The following is a 17,378-nucleotide window of genomic DNA, read 5'->3' as shown; positions in this document are numbered from 1 at the left end:
AGATTAACGAACGCATGCAAAGAAGAGAGCGGGGGAATGAGAGCACAAAAAGAGAGTACACAAGAAAATAGTACAATGTACTTTTTCCTGGAACAGGCCTAACACCGTAGAAATCAAAATTAACACAAATCCTCCAAGGGGTGGTTCTTGTAAAAGAAGAAGACTTACTTTTCTATTTACAAGCCTGGAATATTTAGCTTTGGATCACAGTGAAATGCAAATGAGAAAAGGAGGCCAATAAGTTAAATAGAGTATAAAGCAGTGTAAAAGAGGAAAGCAGTGGAGAACATCAACCCTGCTAAGTAGTCTCTTTGTTCTTCTTGGCATTAGCAGAAATTTGAAATGAATCTCTGAAAATTACAAAGGAGGTAGAAGAAAAAGAAGCGATGACTCCTGTGGCATAGTGTTGCCTAAAAGTGATCTTCAAAATGTAAAGATTGTTTCATCCTTTCAACTGAAGGAAGGTGTTAAAACAACAGGAAGAAAATAGCTTCAAATTCTAGAAAAACTCCGGGCGGTGTACTTCTAGACAGAAAGGACACTGATGGAAAACCGACTAAACTGGCACCAATGCAGGAGCTTATACTAAACCCCAGAAATTTCCAGTACTTCACTCTTTGCCATTACGGCAGTATGAACACAGCAGCTCTTGAACTGATCATCTCCTTGACAAATTTGGAATGAGGGTGTCTAGTGACGCAGAGTCCCCAGGCAAGAGCAAAGAAGAGCTACTTTATTGTAAAAACCAGGCTTTTGAAGCACTCAGTTCTTTATCAGTTACATAGCTTTAAGCCATAACACAAATCATTCCAACCACCAATGTATACGAGGCTCTGAACACGCCATGGTTCTAGAACTTGTAGATCTCCTTGTAATTCGCCTATCTTACCTTTCCGTAGTCCTTTTCTACTTAGGCAAAATAACGGGCCTCAGCCCAGGGCCTTCTTTTTGCAAGCTTTTACTTTTATGCAGCAGCAAAACAATAGTTTCTTCAATGCCAGGATTTTGGGTAGACGAGTTATATCTGCTCCTCCAGGGAAACATAATGGAGAGAAAAAATTCTTTCGGAAATGTTGTCATTCTATTTTCTAGACAGGCCAAATAAAAAGAAAAGCAAGCTATAGGATTGTGTACATGCTCTTACAAAACAGCTGCTGCAATGTTACAATGAACTAGCAGAAAACCAGCAAAAACTAAAGTGGAGGAAAACAACCTTTTGAAGGAAATAAATGACGTGTTACATAAAGACAACACTTTTCCAGGCTATCGTGATACTTGAAATGTCAGAAAAAGATACAGAGCAGAGGGTGAACTAATGGGGAAAGGTTAAAAGAAGCGAAGAAAAAAACAGGACTAAATATTAAAAGAATCCCCAAAAAACCCATGGGTAACTTACCTGTTGAAGCATTCAGGAAATCAGTGGCCGCTGACTTAGAAAATCCATTCAGGTTCATTTACCCATGAAACTTCCACTTTTTTTCACCTCTCAGCATCACAGGGTGGATTGTTACCATGGAATCACCATTCTTAGGGTTCTGTTCTTACCTTTAGGAGAGAAGTAGAGCAGCTGAGGTACCTGTTACTGGTGTGGCACCCAGGAATCAAGAGTGACAAAATTCATTCACGTCCGATCACAACTATCAATACTAAGAAGATAAGATTGGTCTCTTTTAATGACTCTTTCTTCATGACGCCTGCTCTAATTCTAGTGAAATTTTTTTATTACCTTCTCTCTAAGAAGAGAAAGTCCAATTCATTTTCCCCTCCTTATTGGTGCAGGATTACCATTTGTTTTGTCGAAGCTAAAAATGTAATTAAAACTAGCCGTAATTATTGTGTTTAAAGCATCCTGTCCTTTCAGAAAATCTCAGGTTGATAAAAGCCTTAAATGCTATTGGCTAAATAATCTGCTTTTCCCAAGAACCAATTTAATCTACCTTTTGTAACAAACTCCAGTAATACAAAATCCAGTCGTATAAAAGAGTCACAAATAAGCAGAAAGAATTATTGGACCATTTAGGGTAAAAAGCTTCTGGCCTTCTTTGGGAGTGAGAATAATCAGCTGAAGTAGCAAACTTGAGGACAGAAATCTCCTAGTACTGAGAAGTTGCTGACAAGGGAACAACCTAAGCTCTGTGACTTTTCTCTTTCCATTCATTGGTCAAGCCTAATAGCCTAAAATTTAGGGCTTAATTAAATACAAATGTTAATCTAGTCAAAGGTCTATGAAAAGTCAACAAAAAATAGGAGATCCTAGTAGACAATGGAAATGGAAACACAGCTAAAAATCTATTTTTTTGAAACTCATTCCCTTCTATTCATAACTAAATGTATAGACAGCAGTACACTCAGGAAAAGATATAATTTATCGATGTCTTCTTGCACCAGCTAGACCCTTTCCACCGTACTTTTTTCTAAGAGGCTTAAAAGTTTCATAATGCGTGGAATAAAATAAAGCACTACAATAGTGACTACTAGCAATAAGAAAGCTCCCTTTACGAGATCTTTTAACAATCCAATTCTTTCCTGTCACTCAACCATTCATGCATACCACACTTATTTCCCAAAAATTTCTTTATGTTATTTGTCGCTATTTGAGTTTCCTGTGAATGATTCCAGAATGATCAGAGCTGTTCATAAAACACCGGTCTGATCAACAATCCTTCAAAAGTCTCACACTCGTGCCATTGTACTATCAACAACTAATCGATAGAAGAGCTATTTTGCAGTGTGCCATGTTTCATGGTATCTACGTCCCTGAAAATCTGATTTAAACTAGCCGACCTTACTTTTAGTTGCTTGACCATCCAGCATCCTAACTTATTAAACGTAGTCAAAGCTTGACCAGCAGCGACACGGGCCGTAAGGAATGGCACTCATTATCCGGCTGGAGTAGCCAAACCACTACACAATTGTGGTACTCATGTCTAAACCTTGTCCTTCCTCTTTCATTTCCCCATGGTCGAAAAAGCAGCTTCTTTGCGCACAGAGCATTTTGTCTGTCGCGTTGCACTCTAGGAGGGCGGCTGCTGCCGAAAGACGCCCGGGACCAGCGCTTAGATTCGGCGAACTCCTTATCTCCGTCTTTAGCGTCTCTTGTCGCCTACATTTTATCAAAAAGATTTTCTATTATATCTCGCGAGAAACTGTGCGAGGATAAAACATCTCCTGATCTTGTTCTAGACGTTGTACAGAGTGCTGCATAATATTTAACAAGAGGCAAAAGAAAATTGTCCAAAACCCCTTCCTTTCGAATGTTGCTATTACTGGAAAAGACAGGAGAGTGGTAAGGGGAGAACTTGCACATCCTTCTTACGCTTCTTACTGGTCCTCTTGCAGCTCTCCAAAGTTAATTTTATGCTTCTGCTTGGGCTGCGAGACGCAAAGAACTCTATTAACTTCTTGAACAAGTTCGGGGGACGTTTGCTATGCTGGCAAATTTTCTCCTTGCGAGCAGTAGTGGAAAAATTTTGGCTACGACACAAGCGACAAGAGACCCAGAATAGGAATATCCGGCGCCTTCCGAAGGTAAGATCCTGTCCAGCGCGTCTTTCGGCAGAAGCCGCCCTTGGGAGCGCACCCCGACCGGCCCAATGCTCTTATGAGCGAAGAAGCCGCGTCATCGCCTCCGGGAGACAGAGAGTGCGGCAGCCTCCCAAAGGTGAAGAATGAAGCCGCACAACACCGGCATTGTGTGCACGGCATTGAAAATGCTAGAGGGCGCAGGTTTTTTACTCGCCTGCTCTTCGATCCACACTAGCCTTCTTTAGGGAGGAATTTTCACATGCTACTTTCACTCTTCCTGCAGTCTTTTGTGGAAAAATCGTACCCTGCCCTTTAGACTCTGAGATGCAAAGAAGTCGATTGCAGAGGTAGGAATGATAGGCACAACTGAGGTTTTCGAGAAGCAAGACTATACGGAGTTATCTGTGTTTGGGAATGAGCAGCTGCTGCAATTTTGCAATTTCCTTCAGTGAGCACAAAAGCCCTGTGCTCAGCTGCATCATTCTTTGTTTTCTGTGATTTTCACAAAATTGAAGCTGAGCGAGACTGAACCTTGCCGCATGTATGCATCTTACCGGTACTCAAGATCTTTTGCCTTTCCGAATGTTTATGGTGTCTACTGGTATAAAACTGCAGGGAACGGGCAGAGGTGGCGGCGATGGGAGCACAGTTTGCAGGGTGGCCTAAGAAGGAGTGCTTTTTAAATTTACAGCAAATACATATTGCAGGTGAAAGATGGAGAAAGACTGCTTTACTGGCATAGTTTCTCTTTGCTGTACATAGTGGAAATGATTTTCATCAGGATAAAAAAGACAAGAGTTTTAAAAACGGGGGTCTGGAATTCTCTGTTGGTAAGTACCACTGCTGAGAGTCTTTTGGCAGAAGCAGCACACGGGGAGCACAGCTACTGCCACAGAAATCTGTGAGCGAAGTAGCCTCTTCTTAGCATCTGGCAGATTGAAAACACGGCAGATTCTCATAGGCGAAGAAAGAAGGGGCAAAGCAGCGGGCTTAGGTGCGCATAGTTTTTAGACTGCTAGAGGAGGGTGGCTTGCCTCTCACCAGCCTGATAAATTTTCCTTAGCGTTCTTATGGAAAATATTCCTGGATAACTTCCCTGTAGTTCTAGGTAGTCCTCCTGCAGCCCTTGGTGGAAATTCTTGCATTTCCATTTATGCTTCTAGATGCAAAGGGTCGATGGTAGAGGCAACACAGAAAGGCAACGCTGAGATTTCAAGATGCAAGATTCTAGGCAGCTGCCTGTGCTTGGGAATGAGCAGCTGCTGGATTTTTGCAATTTCTTTCGGTGTGTTTAGAAACCCGATGCTCTATTACATCAAGCTTTGCCTTCCGTGATTTCCACAGAACAGAAAATAAGCCAGGTTATTAATCTTTGCTGCTTTTCAGCATCCAAGCTAGACGTATGCATTGCATCATCGCTCAGGATCTTTTGCCTTTGCGAGGCAATATTGTTCCCACTGATAAGAGTAGTTGGGGTGAATTGGGGAGGGAGCGTGGCGATCTGACACCAGTTTGCAGGTAAACTAAGAAAGAAGAATGATCTGTGATTGCACAGCAAATACAGGTTTCAGTGACAAACTCGGGTAAGGGTCTTCTGCTGGCGCAGTTTCTCCTAACAAGTAATAGTGGAAAAATTTTTCGTCCAGATGCAAGACCACAAGAGTTGAAGAAGACAGGACTACGGAGTTCTCTGATGGTAAGTAACACTGCCCGGCATCTTTTGACAGAAAAGTGCACACCAGCGCACCGTTGTTGCCGCAGAGATTTATGCGTGAAATAGCTTCTTCTTCACTTTCAAAAGAGAGAGGACAGCAGTCCTAACAGAGGAAGAACGAAGGCGCAAATCCGTTGGATTGTGCGCACGCAGATTTCAGACTGCTGAAGGACAGTGGCTTGCCACTCCTCTGCCTCTTAAATTAACTAAGCATTCGTATGGGAACTGTTCCTAGGCAACTTCGTTGTGCTTCTACATAAATCTCTTGCAGTCTTCTCTGGAAATTCTTGCACTTCTAATTATGCTCCCAAATAAGTCGATGGCCGCTGCAGAAAAGAAGGACACTGCTGAGATTTTCAAGATGCAAGAGTGTACACAGCTGCCTGTTCTTCAGAATGAGCAGCTGCTGGATTTTTGCAATTTCTTTTTGCGCACAAAAAAAACTAGGTTCTTTGCAGCATTATTCTTCATTTTCGTGTGATTTGCACAGGACTGAAGTAGAGCGAGTATATTTAGTTTTGCTGCCTTTCTGCTATTGTGCTACACGCATGCACTGCTTCATCCTTTAGGATTTTAACCTTTGCTAGGGTATAATGTTAGTGCTTGTTCTTTGAGTTGAGAAGGAGAGGGCAAATAGCTCTGAAATCTCACAGCAGTTTTAACCCTGTAACGGAAAGAGGACTGCCACTCGGATATTTTTCAAATACAAATTTCCGGCTGAGGCAAATACTGCGCAGGCAAGAACTGGTCAGGCTTGTTTTCTTGACACTATTTCTAATTGCATTAATTGGTCTGAAAGATTTTCGCTCAGATGAAAACTACAAGAGACGAAGAAAGCGGGGCTATGTAAAGCTGGGAATGTAAGGCCTTGGCCCGAGCTTTCCTTGGAAGAAGGAGTGCGCCAGAATTTTTTCTGCCGTCATAGTGGTCTGTGCGAGAAGTAGTCACGTATTCGCCTCCAGGACCTAAATTCATACCAATTTCACGGCAACAAAAATTAAGCCTTATAGCACTGGCCTTATGTGCAGCCTTCAGACTGCTTGAAGAGAGTGTCTGCCACTCAACCTGCCTGTTAAATTCACGTTAACAATCCTGTGAAATGAGGTAAAAGACAAGATTTTTGTGTCGGACCTTTTCCTTTTTTAGCTCTCGGCGGAAGATTTGGGTCTCCACTTTATGCTTAGAAAAGAATCATATAGGGCGCAAGGGTAATTTTGATGTGGCTTATGTGGCGCAAGGCAAAAATTCAGCCCATGATTGGCTCTTACTTTCAGAGCTTTTTGCTAAGGGAAGAGCTGCGAAAATTTGCCAAGAGAGTTTTGAGACTGAATATTGGGAACGCATGTCTATCTGCTAAGAAAAGTGTCAAGCATCAAAATGTTTTGCCCTCTTCTAAAAAAAAGTTTAAATTTGCCTTTTGCTATGAAGTTTGATACCTTGTTGCTCGATTCTTGCAATTTTGTACGGTGTGCACAAAATCCATATGTTCTGCTTCTTCATTTTACGCCTCTGTAAAATGCACACTGCTGAAGGGCAGCTGAGGCATTCAGCTATGCTGATTTTCAGCGTCATTACCACACACCTGAAATGTTGATTTATGACTTGAAATTTTTTGTCATTGCGAGGTTGTAATATGCGCGCCTGGCTTTTTCATCTTAGCAGGACAGTGCCAGGAGCACCATGATATTACCGTTCTTTGCATGTTTTATAGGAGAGATTTCCCCTTGAATGTGGTGCAAATACAAAGTTCCCTAGACTATGGGGACAAACTACAGGCAATTGTGTTTTCGTGACACATTTCTTCTAAATTTGCTAGTTATAGTCGAAATAGTTTCCATCTAGATTCAGACGAAATTGAGAAGCAGATTGTGGGCATAGGCAGGGCTTAAATGGTTGGTGCATTTTCTTGGTATCTTTTAGCCAGGAAACGCCCTGGAGCGCTTGCAGCGACACTGCTCTTTGCAGCTGCAGTGTTTTCCCATCATTATATCTCAATCTCTAATAACGATTTCAAATCCTTATTTCTTCCTCAACATTCCTCAAATAAAGCATTAAAAGTATTATATCTATTAAAGTACGAACTAAGAAGCCAATGGTATTTCCATTACATATTTTGCAGGATAATATGTGATTGCTCTCAGACATACAATTTCACAGCATTAGAACCACAATCAATATTCTTTAATTAGCACATAGACTTAGTTGTGCACAATAGTTGTAAAATATATTTATACGCATTAATTGGTACTGTAGGCTATCACTATTCGTGATAATGCCTTGTGTATTTCACTGCACAAAAAAATGGTATACAAAACCATAAAAATGGTATACAAAACCAAAAAAAAATTTCTGTCCAAAAGAGAGAGGGGAATATGGATAATGGATCTGTAAAGAGCTTTTAAGTAAATTTTTTCGTACTTTTTAATCGACTGGTTAGTTACAAAGTACTAAACTCTTCCTTTAAAGTTTAACTTTATAAATTTTGATATTTTAAAATGTTTTTAATGTGATGGACACAACGGTTTTGTTAAAAGTTTTATGATATTAGCAATTTTTTACTTCTAAAAATCAACATAAAACTTAGGATTTTAATGTTTGTAGGTTGATAAAAGAAAGTCTGGACTGCAGTCTCTTTTTGTGGGTCATGTTTATGTGCTTGTTTTTTTGTCCATGGAATTGTTTGTGTGTTTCTGTGTATGATACAATTTTATAGGTGTTGTGCAACTAACATGTAAAAAATGAAGCTCTTCTTCAATCTCACTAGACTCTCTACTGTCTTTATCTTCTTTCACAATTTTGAAAATCACAAGCTTTCTCTGAAATGCTTCTCTTTAATGTTACCAGAATTCTTGTGCTTTGTAATGTTAACATAGAACTCTCCTTTCCTGGTAGAAGAGACGTTGGTAGTGAGACTTTTTCCCTCTTCTTTCCTCCCGGCTTTTTCTTTGTTTATGTCTGTGTTTTTGGGGGGCAGGTGGGGACCTGGGCATATGACTGGGAAATTCTTAAGGTTGCTGACGAGTTACGTCCAGGAGAATGAAGGTGATAACTTCCAAGGGGCAAAGAACGAAGCCACAGAGCACCAGTCTATGAATGCCCCCTACCGGCTTTAAAAAGAGCGTGGCTATCACTGGCCTACCAACCAAAATCACTGTGGCAGTAGAAAGGATTGAAATTCAGAAAATCTGCTTGTACTGATACCTCTGCCTCTTCCTGTAAGAATGAGCACCGTGTTGACCTAGTGACCAAAGTATCCTTTGTGGCCTACAAAAGGAAAAAAGCTCAGAGGATTTTTTCCTCCATTAACAAAGACACCTCATAGGACCTGAGGGACTTTACCTCAAACGTAACGATAGCCAATTTGGACACGAACCAAAAAGCCCTGCCTAAGCAATTCACTAGAAAAAGAATGGAAGAAAGGAAATAATTGCTTTTGTGAAGTGTCTTACCAGAAGCATGAAAGTTTTTTCACTTGGCTCGGGTTATCTCTGTAAAGAGATTTGTTATTTTGTCTCTTATTAAAACGTCTGTTTTCAAAACTACCACAGAATACATCCTGCTGATTTTATTGCAAGGTGACTGAGCTATATTGGGTGGTATATTTCTCTGAAGGCTCATAAGACCTGGCTTGAAGAGACTCATATATCATCTTCCAACCGCTCTATGGATGGAACTGTCCCTACTTTCGGGCTCTGGATCCAAGGAACAATGGTAGATGCAGCCGAGAAGGGCAAGACGGAGTGCACCAGTGAGGGTGAGAAGGCGTACGTGGGGCACATGGAAAGTACAGCCCTGCACTGGTTTTTACTTCCAAAGCCCTTTTCTCTTAGAGTAGTTGCAGGAAGTTTGGAACGAAAATGTGAGAAGGCAAAAATAACGGCAGGTATATCTTGGAAAGAAGACATGGAGCAGTGTGTTAAATTTAAAAGCTGTTAGGAATAGAAGGTACTTTAAGAATAACTTCTTTCTTGACACTTCTCTCTGTATGCTCTCTAGTTGCTTGGACATGGTGATAATGAGAGTGTATGAAAATATTTGCACTGCTAATGTCAGAATGCACAGGGAAGAGGGTATGGCTGCAAATACCTTCTGTCCTGCCACATCTACCAATCACAACTGCAGCTGGAAACGCTGTAACCACAGACTCTTCCACTTTTAAAAAAGCGGCTGATACTATACATGTAGTTGAGAAGAAAAGTGTGAATACCTAGTGTGTTTCAGTTAGTTGACAGACTTCAAAGATACTATTATGGCCAGCAGTGGCTTTTTGTTTTAGGACTTTTTCTATGTGAGTAGCTGCGGGATGTTTTGAAAAGGTTTGGAATGTGCACGATGCCACATAGATCTTGAGGGACAGTGCATATCTCGAGGGAGCTGGATGCATTTCACCGGGTATGAGGTATATGTTGAGCAACTGATGCTCAGAAAACGTTCTAAAGGGAAAAGGCCAGGCTGCAATTGCCTTTTCTTTGCACCCTATGATCTGCATAGCAAACAATGAAATGCTTCTTCTTCCTGCTCCATTACATACCACGATTACCTTCGGTAAGTGCCCAAAGGCCAGGATCTACAGAGTAGATTTTGACCACACTGTTCCCACACAAATGAGCAGAGGCCAGAAAAGGGCTTGACTTTTTCCTGGGCACTGTAAAAGTTCATAGAAATAAAACCGGGACACACACCTAGCCCAGCTCAAAACCACCCCCAGGACGCAGCAAAGTCGGGAACCCCCCTGCTCTCTAATCAACTGTCAGGACAAAAGGCTTCTCTGATATTCCTCTTCCAAGTGCTTACTCTTCTTTGCACCACACTCAGACAGCAAGACCAACTCCTCTGCCTTAACAAACCTTTTTCACTCTCCTAGAGGCTGGTAACAAACTTGAAAATATTTGCCAAAAACACACCTGGCAAAATTGTCGGTAGACAAAGCTCTTTGCTACCTACAATTTAAACTGCCCCCAGCAAACACCCTTCTATTGACACTTTCCTTCTCAGTTCTAGATACCATCATAAGCCTTCAATCTCACAAAGTCAGGATCCAAATGGAATGGCACAAGAGAATGTTCATGCACTAACGCTACAAGGATAAAAACTCCACCTCTTGGCCTTTGTATTCCCACTGACAGTTCAACAACTCTAACTCAGAGAACTGACTATTGGGAAAGCCTTTCAATTCACGTTGACCACCTAAAGTGCCTTCCAGACTTGCTTTCTTTGCCAGAGAGGAGCTTGAACCCCATCTTAAATGACATCGCATTCTCCAAAATCCAAAATATCCACGGCCTTATCCCGTAATAAGTAGTGAGAACACTGGTACTAGGCATTACCTGCCTGGTGCACGAGGTCAGCTGTATGCTGAGACTCAGTGTATCTGCTTACCTTGTCCAAAAAAAGTGTGCTGGCAGAATTTCAAGAAGACTGCCTCTGAAAAGTGAGAAACACATGCCAAATGGATTCTTTCAGGATGGAGACCGCCTTCCAAAGAGGGATACTGGTTCTATGATTTCATTAATTGAATCAGTGCTTACAAACCAAAAATGCCAAGATAGCTGCTGCCTCCCTTGAGCTGCACGACACAGTTTCTATCTGCACCTCTAACACTGGAGCTACCGGCTTCTTTCCCTCCCAAGAGAAAATATTGTTTTTCTCGTTCAGTAAGTTAGCAAGCGAAAGTGACATAAAATGTCAATAACTGACTGTGTCCAACAGTGGCTCGGACACAGAGGGACCAGGACAGACATGTCTGCTCAACTCTAGCTCCTCCACGGTTCCTTAAAATCTGTCCTACTTATATTGGCACCACATCTTTTTTATGCCAAGAAAATGAGCCAATTGACTTTGCCTCGCCTCCAGTACCTTGACTAGTTTTTCTAGACTACTGTTGCTTTGTTTGCCTTCCTCATGTCTGCCTTGCCTAGCTCTACAAAAAAGTTCCTGTCTTTGCTTTGTCTTGCCTACTGCTCTTTGACTGGCCTTCCATGCATGTAAGGCAATGCAAAGCAAGTGTATACAATTGCAGACAAGCCAGTGGAGAGGTTGATAAGGTTGGTAGCATGATGGGAAAGAAAATGGAATGGGAGGGAATGGAATGGAGGGAGAAGGCCCAGAAGAAAGACGCAAGTCGGCATAAGAAGGTAAGTCCAGTAGTGGCTAGGCCAGGGAGAAAGAGGAAGGGCTAAGCAATGCAAGTCCCTTGGAGGAAAGAAGAAGGGAGGTGACAGGTGGGGCTTGGGCGTGTGACAGAATGCAAAACAAAGGAGGATCAACAGGACAAACAAGGAAATTTTTGGGTTACCAGAACAAGGCAAGTGGCCGGTACATTCAAAGATTGCTGGTATACAAAAGAAGCCAAGACCGACTGCTCTGTCTGGGTTTTGATTCGCATGGGCCATCTCTACTCAGCATCTGAAATACTAGGGTTACCTGCTTTCCTTTGAATGCAAAAGAACTGTCATTCTCCTTCTGAAGCCCAAGGGTGAATCATGACTTTTGTTTCTAAAATTCAAGACATGTAAAGATAGATGTCAAAAAAAAGCTGTCAGGACTGATAGGTGTGCTTGCACTTGACCTCCTCTGGGGATCCTCTCATATATTCCTGAACCACTGGAGTTTCTTTTCTTGAGAAAAAAAAAGCTGTTGAAAGCCTGGAGAGTTATAAGAGCAGCAGGCAGGGCAATGCCAGTTGAAGAAATTCCACAAAAAAAGATGTGGTGAATTCCAGATAGGGGATTGGTGAGCAAGTTAATGCAAGGCAAGTAAAGAGTTTAAGGGTGTGCTCGTTTGAAAACAAAACCATTGAGAAATGCTAAGGCGGAAATTCAATTTTTTTAAGAAAAGGGAAAAAACTGAAAATACATGGAATAATACGAAAGAAAAACCACAAACCACTGGCCAGTGTCAGAATACAACCTGACTCCCTGGTAGTTAAGGTGGTGGTAGCAGTCCAGATGAAATGGTCTTGTCGAAGTGGTGATCCCATAGAAAATATCTGGTAGCACTTGTCCTCTGGAAACCAGTTGGTAAGGGCAGCTTTTTCCATCCCAAAACCCAGATTATATCGAGGTGGTGATGCTTAGCTCCTCCGCCACTGGGCGGACCATCTCACAATTGCCTGGTATCATTATATGAGTAATGAGATGTGTCAATTAAACAGAAATGGCTCCTAGAGGGAGTTATCCCTGGGTCATGTGGCAAGGCATTGATGGTCCCATTAACACGAGATAAGGAACAACATTTCCTGTCCTAGTTTCAACCATCTCTTGAGGATGGGAATAGAATACATCTTTAAACTCTAACCCAAGACAAAGGGGAAGGCAAGAAAAATGGGAAGCAAGGCAATGAGAATCCCAGAAAGAGAAGGAAATTAAGGATTTGAGCTGGACAAATGGGAAGGGGAAAAAGAATAGGTAAGCGAGTCAGTGAAAGGCACTGGATTGGTAAGAAGGGCAAGGGAAATACATACATGGGTCAGGAAGGCAAAGGAAAGGAATGGTCAGGAATTAAATGGAAATGCAAGATGGGGTAGGAGAGGGACGTCAATGTAGGGGAGGGATAGGCAACACAATGGGTGTCGCAAAGGAAATGTCCATGTATGGCAAAGCCAGGAAAACAGTGGTAGAGTGGTCAAAATAGGAGATAAATGAGTGCAGCTGAAGAAGGAAGGTTCAGGGAAGGTTCAGGGAAGGTTCAGGGAAGGGACTGTCCAGGGAAGGTTCAGGGAAGGGAAGGTTCAGGGAAGGTTCAGGGAAGGGGAAGGTTCAGGGAAAGGAAGGGGAAGGTTCAGGGAAGGTTCAGGGAAGGGAAGGTTCAGGGAAGGTTCAGGGAAGGTTCAGGGAACGTTCAGGGAAGGTTCAGGGAACGTTCAGGGAAGGTTCAGGGAAGGGAAGGTTCAGGGAAGGTTCAGGGAAGGGAAGGGAAGGTTCAGGGAAGGGAAGGGAAGTTTCGGTTCAGGGAAGGGAAGGTTCAGGGAAGGTTCAGGGAAGGGAAGGTTCAGGGAAGGGAAGGTTCAGGGAAGGGAAGGTTCAGGGAAGGTTCAGGGAAGGGAAGGTTCAGGGAAGGGAAGGTTCAGGGAAGGGAAGGGAAGGTTCAGGGAAGGGAAGGTTCAGGGAAGGGAAGGGAAGGTTCAGGGAAGGGAAGGGAAGGTTCAGGGAAGGGAAGGTTCAGGGAAGGGAAGGTTCAGGGAAGGGAAGGTTCAGGGAAGGGAAGGTTCAGGGAAGGGAAGGTTCAGGGAAGGGAAGGGAAGGTTCAGGGAAGGGAAGGGAAGGTTCAGGGAAGGGAAGGTTCAGGGAAGGGAAGGGAAGGTTCAGGGAAGGGAAGGTTCAGGGAAGGGAAGGTTCAGGGAAGGGAAGGGAAGGGAAGGGAAGGTTCAGGGAAGGGAAGGGAAGGTTCAGGGAAGGGAAGGGAAGGTTCAGGGAAGGGAAGGTTCAGGGAAGGTTCAGGGAAGGGAAGGTTCAGGGAAGGTTCAGGGAAGGGAAGGTTCAGGGAAGGTAAGGGAAGGGAAGGGAAGGGAAGGGAAGGGAAGGGAAGGGAAGGGAAGGGAAGGGAAGGGAAGGGAAGGGAAGGGAAGGGAAGGGAAGGGAAGGGAAGGGAAGGGAAGGGAAGGGAAGGGAAGGGAAGGGAAGGGAAGGGAAGGGAAGGGAAGGTTCAGGGAAGGGAAGGTTCAGGGAAGGTTCAGGGAAGGTTCAGGGAAGGTTCAGGGAAGGTTCAGGGAAGGTTCAGGGAAGGGAAGGTTCAGGGAAGGGAAGGGAAGGTTCAGGGAAGGTTCAGGGAAGGTTCAGGGAAGGTTCAGGGAAGGGAAGGGAAGGGAAGGGAAGGGAAGGGAAGGGAAGGGAAGGGAAGGGAAGGGAAGGGAAGGGAAGGGAAGGGAAGGGAAGGGAAGGGAAGGGAAGGGAAGGGAAGGGAAGGGAAGGGAAGGGAAGGGAAGGGAAGGGAAGGGAAGGGAAGGGAAGGGAAGGGAAGGGAAGGGAAGGGAAGGGAAGGGAAGGGAAGGGAAGAAAATAGTCACTTGTATTGCAGTGTGTTTTCAAATATAAGCAGTTTTCAAATATAAGCAGCAATGTCCAAGCAACGTTTTTTGTGCTGGCACATCTCTTTGGCTAGGAACTTCTCCATTGAAATTCAGACTACAAATGGGACAGAGAATGTGATGGTGAAAATAGCTGAAGAGGAAAGCACATATCTTTATCATGTTTCAACTGAAGCAGCTCGTGCGAGAAGGAGATAGACGCGTGGGACTGCGGCAATATGACAATATATTCAACTGTGAGGCAAAGTGCAATGTTTCAGCGCATGCTCTGAAAATAAGAAGCCGCAAGGAAAAGGCAGGTGAGTGAAAGCTTTCTGTCCTGACATACTAAGCTGTTTGGAGGCAAACCACTCTTCCTTTGGTAAGGACTCTAGGACACTGAGAGGTGGTGCTTTTCCACATAGCTGAGAAGGGAAGTGAGAATAGACGGTATGTCTGGCAGAGTTTGCAAGGGGAAAGTGAAAACCAGGCCTGTCTTTTGGCTGTGGCACCTGTTGCAAAGAAGAAGCTGCTGGATATTTTAAACTTTTGCAGATCTGCCAAAATGAAAGACTAGGCTATTACGTAATGAAACTAATGATTGTTGATCATGTGGCTGAATCTATGACACTAAATAGGACTGAGATTTCCCCAATTTCACCTGAGTTTTTCACCTTTTCTTCAAGCAGCCTCTTTTGATAGTACTGTGAAATGCCTTGCCTTGAAAGCTAGAAGTGTCTCAGTTCACCCATTAAGAAATCTAGGAAATACCTAAAGTAAATTTCAGAATTGGTCTAGGCAGAGCTGCTGCTTCAACGCCTGAAATTTGCATAGTGAACATTTGCAAGAATTACAGTTTATTATGCAAACATATGAACTACAGTAGCAGTTTCATCTTGTCTATGCAGTCCTTGAAGGTTTTGCTGTTTAGTGAAGCAGGAAACTAATCAAAAATAAGAAGTTTAAGAATCCAAGCTCATTGGCCACAGTGCAAATAGCGCGTGATTAATTCAAGGTACCATTGTAACAGACAGAATGGCTCTGTGCAGGAATATTGAAATGTCCTTCTTCACGGAAGCAGAAAACCTTTCTACCACATGAACTCTGGAAGTAATCCATTATGCCTCAGTGTGCTCTGGCTGGTCAAAGAGCTACAAGATATTTCTCAGTGCCCACGGCACTGTCATGGTTCAAGGCTCCTCATAACTCCCCGTTTTGCAGACAAGCAAGTAAAGCACACCAAAAATACAGTTCTGCAGACAGCTCACTGAAACCAGTGACTCCATCCAGCTATGGGTTGAGTTCCTAACATCAGTCTGGGCAATTCTGTCCACAGATAGCTTTTGTTTCAATCAATCCAAAATAAGTCGCATTTTGAAGTCTTTAGTTCTAGCAACGTATCTTATGTAACACAGTAATTTCTTTAGACAATGAGAAAAAATAGAGGGAACAATTGCACATTTTGCTTCTGTCTTCTGTCAAATAAATGCTAGCCAAATACCTCATCAAGTCTTACTGTGATGAGGTATTTGGCTATGCTTCATCACAGTAAGACTCCCTATGAGTGGTAGAAAAATTTTGAACATTTACTAGACAGTTGAACGATACGTCTTGGTGAATTTTTATATAGATCTTTTATTCCAGCAGAAATTTTTTCTCCTCTTTGCCCGCTTTGCTTTACTGAATCTGTATGCAATGCACAAGACAAGTGTATTTTTTGTATACTCAAAAACTAAATTAAATCCATTTTCAATTTAAAAAGACTACGTTTCATTTTTTTAATTACTTGGCTAAATATGGTGTACATTAACATACTGTAGACATATTGTTCTTTGTTTAGTCGCCAAATGCAATGGAGACAAGCATTTTGTCTGATAAAACAGTAAAGTATTTTACAGTGTTTTTGTTACTATGTTCAAAGCTTAGAATCTGCAAAAAGTATGCTAGCGGGGGACTTACAATTAAGTACCTATTTGCTGTAAGTAGACCAAATTACATGGGTCCTACAAAAAGAAAAAGTATTCTATTCTATGTGCAAGTTACGAATTATGATAGCATTTAAGCACAAGTTGGAAGTGGGATACAACATGAAATGTTAAGTAACACTGTTGACAGCAAAAGGCTTAACCTGTTTCACACAAATTCAGGAAATAAATTGCTATTTTTTTTTTGCGTAGGTATTCAGACCTTTCCTTGAAAAATTTAAAAAACAATCATGACAGTAAAATTCTGAGCAAACATGAGCTATGTAACTTAAGCAAACGGTAGCTTAAGCATGACTTATATTTTATGTCAAAACGTGACTTGGACAGTGTTTATCACACTTACTCCATTAAAAATCTTGTTAAGAGTGGATGAAGGGGTTTAGATAGTCTTTTGTCTTTTGCCTAGGACTCTGGCAGCAGGCAGTAACTTCATTAATGTGGCCAGCACCCCACAGCTCATCTTCATTCACAAGTTCTTTAATAATGACTGATTCAGCCTATTATAGCATGAAATATGCATTTAATACACAGAAAACTAACAGGCATAAGATTTAAACTAAATCTACACTGCTAAGAATAAGGACAAAAAGAGAAACTATTAGTAGATACACAGAGTACAAGGTTAAAGGTAGCTATTAATATTAGAAATAGTGAAGGAACACTATAAAGATATAACTTAAGATTCCGTGTATCTTACCAACCAATTGTTGGTGAGGCATTGTCGAGATCCTTTCCCTCAACCCTTGGGGAAATAACCACGGATATGCATCCAAAGTCTGGAGAGAAGCCTCCCACACTTCCAGGATGTTTGTGGAAGTCTTCTGCCACTGTGGTAGCTTGTGTGACTTTTATAGTTTGTAAAAGAGTGTCTCTCAGTCAAGAATATTTATTTTTTTCTCTTTCCACATCTGCTCTCCGGGCTAAGATGTTGCTTCTTAGCTGACTTCTGAGCCTTTTTGTTGCTAGAGATGATCCCTTGCTGAGCCTTTTAACACGAGTTATTTCCTAATGCACCAGGTGTTGGTGGTAGGGGGGAAAGGTAAAACAACATGCCACAAATCACACTGTGACTTAGAAACACTGGTTTTACTTCATGGAGTGAGCGCAGTTATCCCTTGCCTCCATATTTTAAAAGCATCCATTTTCCTAT

General features: G+C 42.3%; 2 long non-coding RNA genes across 3 annotated transcripts; one reads left to right on the top strand and one right to left on the bottom strand.

Annotated features, from left to right (window-relative positions):
- Positions 1-242: 242 nt before the first annotated feature.
- On the bottom strand, positions 243-1,876 carry LOC139600476 (uncharacterized). Of its 2 annotated transcripts, none has more exons than XR_011682559.1 (3): positions 1,577-1,876; positions 1,397-1,483; positions 243-1,088 (listed from the first exon to the last, which is right to left on the bottom strand). It is a non-coding gene; the product is annotated as an uncharacterized lncRNA (long non-coding RNA). The 2 variants fall into 2 exon arrangements; XR_011682558.1 differs by having other exon boundaries at positions 1,397-1,545; positions 1,727-1,876.
- Positions 1,877-3,020: 1,144 nt separating this feature from the next.
- LOC139600443 (uncharacterized) lies at positions 3,021-16,934 on the top strand. Its single transcript, XR_011682542.1, has 3 exons — positions 3,021-3,872; positions 14,339-14,563; positions 16,421-16,934. It is a non-coding gene; the product is annotated as an uncharacterized lncRNA (long non-coding RNA).
- Positions 16,935-17,378: the final 444 nt, after the last annotated feature.

Source organism: Agelaius tricolor, unplaced genomic scaffold, assembly GCF_023055355.1.
Source record: "Agelaius tricolor isolate 1412-34295 unplaced genomic scaffold, bAgeTri1.0.p SCAF_27, whole genome shotgun sequence".
Taxonomy (NCBI): Eukaryota; Metazoa; Chordata; class Aves; order Passeriformes; family Icteridae; genus Agelaius; species Agelaius tricolor.
Note: the sequence above shows the minus strand (reverse complement) of the source record. Positions and strands in the feature narration are given on the sequence as shown.